This window comes from Rhinoderma darwinii, chromosome 1 (assembly GCF_050947455.1).
Source record: "Rhinoderma darwinii isolate aRhiDar2 chromosome 1, aRhiDar2.hap1, whole genome shotgun sequence".
Lineage (NCBI taxonomy): Eukaryota > Metazoa > Chordata > Amphibia > Anura > Rhinodermatidae > Rhinoderma > Rhinoderma darwinii.
Window position 1 is genome coordinate 121,195,690 of NC_134687.1, and position 8,974 is coordinate 121,204,663.

The window sequence follows — 8,974 nt, forward strand, 5'->3', positions numbered from 1 at the left end:
ATTAGGACGTGCCTCTGGCACATACTAATAGATATAAAGTCAGGGCAGACCAGGCAGACTTTATTAGGCCCCCAGTTGCCATGACTCCCCATCGTAGGCCCGCAATTGCATTTGCGAGCCGCTGATGGGTGAGAGAGGGAGCTCCTTCCCTCTGTAAACAACTCAAATGCAGCGGTCGAATATGACGGCAGCATTTGAGGGGTTAAACGGTAACGATCGAAGTAAACTTAGATCGCTACTATTGGAGCAGGGGCTTGGCTGTCAGACAGCTGAGCCCCGGCTTCAGGCTGCACGGGACACCCGTGCAGGTAGTTTATTAGGCCACCCTGAAAAGGCAACGGCCTAGAATAAAGACTATTAATGACCACCGTGAAAAGGCGTATCGGCAGACATTAAGGGGTTAAAAAGTGAAAGAAAGCAGTTTTTACTTTATTTTATAACAGCGTAAACATCATAAATGACGCTATAAATTAGTTATTACGGTCGCGACTATATAAAATATATATATATATATATATATATATATATATATATATATATATATATTGTAATACCCATGGCCGCAGGCCGTCAGGTTTACTCACCTCCCTGACGGCCGCAGCCATGGATCAGTGAGCGCTGGCCCGCATCTACTCCTCAGGAGCACCTGAATTAAAGAACCAAATTAGCCTATGGCAGCCTGGACTATAAGAAGGGCCCTGCCCCTTCCTGCATTGCCTGAGCGTTGTTGTCGTTACCTATGTTCGTCTCTGCAAATGGTGTCTTCGAAGTCCCAGTGTTCCCGTTCCTGCTACCTGTATCCCGTGTTATCCTGGTCCAAGTGCCGTATAGAGTTGGAGTCGTGCTGCGCTGAGTACTACGCCTGTCCTGTTACACCACGCCTGGTGTCGCTACTATTGGAGAAGGGGCTCGGCTGAAGGGGCTCGGCTGTCAGACAGCTGAGCCCTGGCTTCAGGCTGCACAGGACACCCCTGCAGGTAGTTTATTAGGCCACCGTGAAAAGGCGACGGCCTAGAATAAAGCCTATTAATGATCGCCGTGAAAAGGCGTATCGGCGGGCATTAAGGGATTAATAAGTGAAAGTTTACTCACCGCCTGATGGCCGCAGCCATGGATCAGTGAGCGCTGGCCCGCATCTCCTCCTCAGGAGATGCCAACGCTCACTTCCGGTTCACTCGGCTGTGTCCCGTAGGGTGCGTGCGCATGTGCCTACCCTCTTTTAAAGGGCCAACGCGTGCACCTGAATTAAAGAACCAAATTAGCCTATGGGCACCCTGGACTATAAGGGCCCTGCCCCTTCCTGCATTGCCTAAGCATTGTTGTCGTTACCTATGTTCATCTCTGCAAATGGTCCCTTCATTGTCTTCCAAGTCCCAGTGTTCCTGTTCCTGCTACCTGTATCCCGTGTTTTCCTGGTCCAAGTGCCGTATAGAGTTAGAGTCTTGTTACACCACGCCTGGTCTTGTTACACCACGCCTGGTGTCTGCCTGCTGTCAAAGTCCCATCCGAGCCTGTCTTGCTACTGTCTGAAGTTACCACAGGTACACCTATTTGAACTATAGACTTTGATCTGTGTCCTGTTGGCCAACTGCCATACCGTTAAGGCAGTAGGGCCCAGTGGGTTCACGCACCCTACGTGACATATATATTTTATGTATTGAGACTTATTTTAATCTATTTATTGTAATTCATTATAAAAAATGTGTGCGTATTTTTTTTAATTTAACATTACTTTATTTTTTTTAAACTTACTGGCATATACCTCTCTATATACTAGTACATTAGCCTGTGTACTTATAGTACACAGGCAGTTGTTAGGACATACCCAAGTATGCCCTAACCTAACAACAGGGAATATGGTCAGACAGCCCTGGGGGTCCTTCAACGGACCCTGGGCTGTCTGCCCATATATGGTATGTCCCTTGATCGCGTCACAGGAATTCCCTGTGATGAATCCAAAGGGCATCCCCCTCTTCTCATTTTCCCCTTGAATTATGCGGTCAGCTTTGATCGTAGCACTCAGGGGAATAGCGGCGGAGATGAGAAGTTTCACCTGATGTCCACCGTTAGAGCGGGGCTGCAGCTGTGTAATACAGCCATTGCCCAGCTCCTGACAATAAGCGCGCACGCGCGGTTAAGCATGAGGTGATGCGGCCAGCGCTGCACTAAAGAGTCCTGACAAGTGCGCGCGGTCAGCATGATGTGATACGGCCAGCGCTGCACTGGTGATTGCCGGCACTGAAGTCAGAACATGGTGGGCGCACTGCAAAACAACCCAATGTTCTGTCTTTAGTGCCTGCACCGCCGCTCTTTAGTGCAGCGCCGGTGTAGGCACTAAAGACAGAACATTGGGTTGTTTTGCAGTGCGCCCACCATGTTCTGACTTCAGTGCCGGCAATCACCAGTGCAGCGCTGGCCGCATCACATCATGCTGACCGCGCGCACTTGTCAGGACTCAGGAGCGAGGCAATGGCTGTATTACACAACCGCAGCCCCGCTCTAACAACATTCATGTGTTACTATACCAAGCTGTGCGGCCGCACAGCTTAGTATCGAAATACATGAATGGTATTGAACAGTTTGAGGGTGCACGGTATCGAAACAGTATAGAAGTTTAGATGCATCGTGCAACCCTAATCTGTATGTGCCTTTATGTATGTACATTATATATGTGGTTGATTTTGGGTTTGTGGAGGGCAGCAATAGAGTCCTGCACAGCATGCCATCCAACCTAAGGCTGGCCTGATCAGACTAATATTTTTAGGGGCGCTGCAGCCATTTTTGGACAGCGCTGAGGGGGAATGGCAAATCCACGGCACAACTGGAGGGCACCAGGTAAGGTATGTAATATTTTACCATGTTGTATGTCTCAGTCCCCGGGACCAAAGGGTCGCTTCAATTGTATCCGCGTCCTTAGAACGCGAATACAATTGAAAGAGCAAGCGAGGCAACGGAACCATCAGTTCCATTCCTCGACATTCTGCGTGTTTTTTGTGGCGCAGGTGGCGTGATGACGAGCAAACGGAACCCTTAACCCTCAAAACAACGGATCCCTTACACAATGGTGACAAACGGAAACCATTTGCACCAGATCTGTCACCATTGAAATCAATGGTAATGCAAACCATGCAAACTATCGCTGCTCGTTGACTCCAGCGATAGGCAATGTGCTAGCCACTTTCGGTCAAGGCTTAATAACACGCTGACACGAACAGCACAGAGAGCAAGCCCGCAGACCCATGTCAGCTCGTCATCAATATTAGGAAAACTACAGGACTTCTAGCACCAATTCACCAGGTTTGAACTGAACGATTCATTACAGAATTAAAAATTAAAGTAAATTAGTAAGTGACTTCTTTTCACAATAAAATATAAATCCAAAGCAATTTTGGTGCCCGGATAACCCCTTTAACCCCTTAATGACCAGGCCATTTTGCGCGTTAATGACTAAGGATTCTTTTTTCTCATGGTCGCATTCCAAGAGTCTAAACTTTTTTTTTTTATTCCGTCGACATAGCTGTATAAGGGCTTGTTTTTTGCAGGACGAGTTGTATTTTTCAATTGCTCCATTTTTGGATGCATATAATATATCGAATAACTTTTATTAACTTTATTTTAGGAGAGAATTGAAAATAAGTAGCCGTTGCAGCATTGATTTTCACATTATAAATTTACGCCGTTTACTATGCAGCGTAAATAACATGTTGCCTTTATTTTATGGTTCGGCACAATTACAAAAACTTTTATGTTTTCCTACGTTTGCACAATAAAAACCCTTTTAGAAAAAAAATTCTTGTTTTTGCATCGCCGCATTCCAAGAGCCGTAACTTTTTTATTTTTCCGTCGATGTAGCCGTATGTGGGCTTGATTATTGCGGGCCATGGTGTAGTTTTAATTAGTACTATTTTGAGGTACACGGGACTTAATGATTAACTTTTATTTTATGTTTTATGGGGGGAATGGGAGAAAAATAATTTTGCCGTTGTTTTTTTGGACGCCGTTCATCCAGCGGTTTAATTAATGTGTTAATTTTATTGTTCGAGTTGTTACGATCGCTCGGAGACCATATATGTGTATGTGTTATTTATTTTGAAACTTTTACTAAATTAAAGTGGTTTTATTTTATTTTGACTAATCTTTTTATTATTTTTTTTCATAAACTTTATTTATCTGCTTTACATTTATTTATTTTTTTATAGTCCCATCAGGGGACTTCACCATGCGATCTGCTGATCGCTTATATAATGCTTTGGTATATATAGTATACCAAAGCATTATTGCCTGTCAGAGTAAAACTGCCATGGCCTAATAGGCAGTTGCTGAAGGCAGACCTGGGGGCTTTTGTAGGCTGCCATGGAAACCTGACAGCGCCCCGCAAATTCTTTGCGGGGGCGCCGATGGGGTGACAGAGGGTGCTCCCTCCCTCTTTCAGACACATTAGATGCCGCTGTCGCTATTGACAGCGGCATCTAATGGGTTAATCTGCCGGAATCGGAGCGTGCTTAGATTCCGGCAGTTGGGGCAAGAGTCAGGCGGTGTATAACAGCTGTGCTCCTGCCGCTGATCTCTTGGGTACACTGGCAGTACCCACGCGATCAGAGGACGGATATATCAGTCCTTATGTGGGAACTAGTTCCTGTACAGGACGGATATATCCGTCATTCGTCGTAAAGTGTTAACTGTCACAGACCCAGGAAGGTACGGATGATAATTGTTTTGCTTTTTTTTTTTTAAAAGGTTCGGTTGTTGGACTACTTCGGATTCGATGACTACTTAGATGACAGCGTTTTTATTTTCAAAATTCATTTTCAATTTGTGTGGGGGATTTTATTTCAATAAAATATTTTTATATTGGTGTTTTTTCTATTTATTACTATTGCCTTAGTAATGGCCTCTGTCTGATAGACATTGTCCATTACTAAGGCCATACCCACTGCCACAAAGGGTACCGGGAAGAGAAGTGTACGATCCAGTACCCGACTATCTTAAAGAGACTGTGTCAACACATTATAAGTGCCCTATCTCCTACATAAGGAGATGGGCGCTGTAATGTAGGTGACAGTAATGCTTTTTATTTAAAAAAACGATCTTTTTTCACAATGTTAGGAGCGATTTTGGTTTATGCTAATGAGCTTTCTTAATGCCCAAGTGGGCGTACTTTTATCGACCAAGTGGGCGTTGTACAGAGGAGTGCATGACGCTGACCAATCGGCATCATGCACTCCTCTCCATTCATTTACACTGCACTAGCGATATAGTTATATCGCTATGTGCAGCTACATACACAAACCCTAACATTACTACAGTGTCCTGATAATGAATACACATGACCATCCAGCCTGGACGTCATGTGTACTCAGAATCCTGACACTTCTGACTCTTTTTTTGTGAGATTCCGGCAAGTGAAACCAAATCTCGTTTAGCTCCGTGATCTCGCGAGATTTCGTATCTGTTGCTGGAATCTCACAAAAAAAGAGTCAGAAGTGTCAGGATTCTGAGTACACATGACGTCCAGGCTGGATTTCATGTGTATTCATTATCAGGACACTGTAGTAATGTTAGGGCTTGTGTATGAGGCTGCACATAGCGATATATCTATATCGCTAGTGCAGTGTAAATGAATGGAGAGGAGTGCATGATGCCGATTGGTCAGTGTCATGCACTCCTCTGTACAACGCCCACTTGGTCGAAAGTAAAAGTACGCCCACTTGGGCATTAAGAAAGCTCATTAGCATAAACCAAAATCGCTCCTAACGTTGTGAAAAAAGATCGTTTTTTTTAAATAAAAAGCATTACTGTCACCTACATTACAGCGCCCATCTCCTTATGTAGGAGACAGGGCACTTATAATGTGGTGACAGAGTCTCTTTAAGTGATGGTCGGGTACTGGGGTGGCCGCAGGATGATATTATTAGGCTGGAAAAGCCCAAAAAAACGTGGCTCCTGCTAATGCTAGGCTGCTGCTGCTATGTTGTATCTGGCTGCTTATGAAAAATACGGAAGGACCTCACAGTTTTTTGTTTGAAAATAAATAATCTAAAAGAAAAAAACATGGGGTCCCCCGCAATTTTCATAGCCAACCAGATACAACATAGCAGCAGCAGAAGCAGGCTAGCATTACCAGGGTGAAAGGGCCATGTTTTTTGGGCTTTCCCAATCTAATAATATGAGCCTGCGGCTGCCCCAGTACCTGACCGTCACTTCAGATTGTTGGGTACTGGATTGTACCTGGCTCTTCCCGATCCCCCTAGTGATGGTGGGTACGGGGTAATGGACGCTTTCAATCATAGAGCGGCCATTACTAAGGAAGTAGTAATAAAGTTATAAAGAAACACAAAAAAATATTTTCGTGAAATAAAAAAATAAAAAACAGCCCACATTACGTTGCTTTTTATTTTCAATAAAATAGTTAATCGAAGTAGTCCTCGAATCCGAAGTAGTCCAACCGAACCTGTAAAAAAAGCACAAACCAACACCAAAAAAAACCCTATTAGGCCTCGTTTACACGAGCGTGAAATACGACCGTGCGACGCGCATGCTTTTCACGTGTGTTGTACGGACCTATGTTAGTCTATGGGGGCATGCAGACAGTCCGTGAGTTTTGCTCAGCGTGATTCCGCTGAAAAAAAAACACACGACATGTCCTATATTTGTGCGCTGTTCGCGCATCACGCACCCATTGAAGTCAATGGGTGCGTGAAAATCATGCAGGTCACACGGAAGCACTTCCATGCGAACAGCGTGATTCGCGCAACAGCTGTCAAACTCTGAATGTAAACAGAAAAGCACCACGTGCTTTTCTGTTTACAAACATCCAAACGGAGTGTCATAATGATGGCGGCTGCGCGAAAATCTCGCAGATGACGGAGCTGTGTAAACCAGACCTTAGTATCACATAAAAAAAGCAAAGCAGTTATCATACTTACCTTTCCTGGGTCCGGTGCTGAGCTATGCGGTTTCCATAACTTCGGGAGTTATGGGGGGCGTCAGCAGTAAGTGCCCAGGGCAGCATGAACTCTAAACGCGGCCCTGCTTGGCGCGCATTTCCCGTATAGAAACCTTCTTTTTTTTTTTTTTGGAGCGTATGCAGATAAGTTTATACGTGTGTGTATATATGTGGCACAAATGTGGCGTCTAGACTCTATAGACATACTTATATACAGTCTCACACATAAATGGGTGACAGGACATGCATTATCCACTTATTATATAGGAAAGTGTTATGAAACTTATATACACACATCTCAAGCATATACCCGGACTTGTGCCCCTGCTGACTGTATGAACATGACGCTACAATCGCTCCTGCGATTTCAATGGGTCTATAAATCATAGTATAAAAAGATGGTGACATTGTAGGCAAGAACCAGGACCAAAACAAATGCTCAGTCCCATAGTGTTCAAGCCGAGGGGCACAGCGGCAAAGGTGCCCCCTTCTCGTACCCTTCACCCACACATTTCGGGTATACATAATAAAGTACTCGCTCCTTCGCCATAACCGGACACAGAGCCGGGTACCGAGCAGCTTTTTGCATTTTACCAAAGTTTTGCTACTTACTCTGCAGCTGCAGCAGCTTGCTTGAAAGACCATGACAGTCTCACCCAGCCGGCTCATTAAATATTGGGGTTATCTAACAGTTTTTTTTAATGAAAAACAAGACAGAGTGAGACTGAAAACGAGCTGTTCTAAGAAAAAGTTATTGGATATTTTACTTTACTATAGAACTCTTTTTGTTTCCGCACAGTACTAAATAATAATAGTTGAAAATCGTTCATATAATGTTTTGGTGTCCCCTATTTTCGAGTTGAAACATTCCACAAATAAAAGCAGGGCGGCTCTGACGTTATTCCAGTGTTCTCCAGTAGGTGGCAGGTGAACAGTCTTTTGTATACTATGACGTTCAGGCTGCAGATGTTAGTTCCGTACAAATTTCCGTATAAAATGAGACCTCAGAGCTGACACCCGCGCACCCAGTCATGTGGCGAGTCACCCGGATATTTCATAGCCAGTTATGTGAGGAGTGTCAGTCACTACACCATTCTTTATGGCATTTCAATACTCCATGGCTTTGTGCTCAGAGCAGGAAGCCCCTAAGGAGCCTCTGTGTAATAGAGGGTTGGGAGGAGGAGGAGGAGGAGGATGACTACAGCCAAGGCCTGTCCTGAATGAACACAGACAGACAGCAGGATTGATATGTTCTATATGCTAACACATGTAGTGTGTGTAATAAAGCATTACGCTACGTTATATAATAAAGGATTACGCTACGTTATGTAATAAAGGATTACGCTACGTTATGTAATAAAGGATTACGCTACGTTATGTAATAAAGGATTACGCTACGTTATGTAATAAAGTATTACGCTACGTTATGTAATAAAGGATTACGCTACGTTATGTAATAAAGACTTACGCTACGTTATGTAATAAAGGATTACGCTACGTTATGTAATAAAGGATTACGCTACGTTATGTAATAAAGGATTACGCTACGTTATGTAATAAAGGATTACGCTACGTTATGTAATAAAGCATTACGCTACTTTATGTAATAAAGTATTACGCTACATTATATAATAAAGTATTACGCTACGTTATGTAATAAAGTATTACGCTACATTATATAATAAAGTATTACGCTACGTTATGTAACAAAGGATTACGCTACGTTATGTAACAAAGTATTACGCTACGTTATGTAATAAAGGATTACGCTACGTTATGTAATAAAGGATTACGCTACGTTATGTAATAAAGGATTACGCTACGTTATGTAATAAAGGATTACGCTACGTTATGTAATAAAGGATTACGCTACGTTATGTAATAAACATTACGCTACGTTATATAATAAAGGATTACGCTACGTTATGTAATAAAGTATTACGCTACGTTATGTAACAAAGTATTACGCTACGTTATGTAACAAAGTATTACGCTACGTTATGTAATAAAGGATTACGCTACGTTATG

At 43.4% G+C, this 8,974-nt stretch overlaps 1 protein-coding gene across 1 annotated transcript in view; it reads right to left on the reverse strand.

Moving 5' to 3' along the window:
• LOC142753781 (uncharacterized) overlaps positions 1-7,607 on the reverse strand; it is a 100,917-nt gene extending 93,310 nt beyond the window's left edge. Inside the window, exon 1 of the mRNA XM_075860323.1 lies at positions 7,559-7,607. The gene's annotated coding sequence lies outside the window, so the exon portion shown is untranslated. The remainder of the gene's footprint in view (positions 1-7,558) is intronic.
• Positions 7,608-8,974: the final 1,367 nt, after the last annotated feature.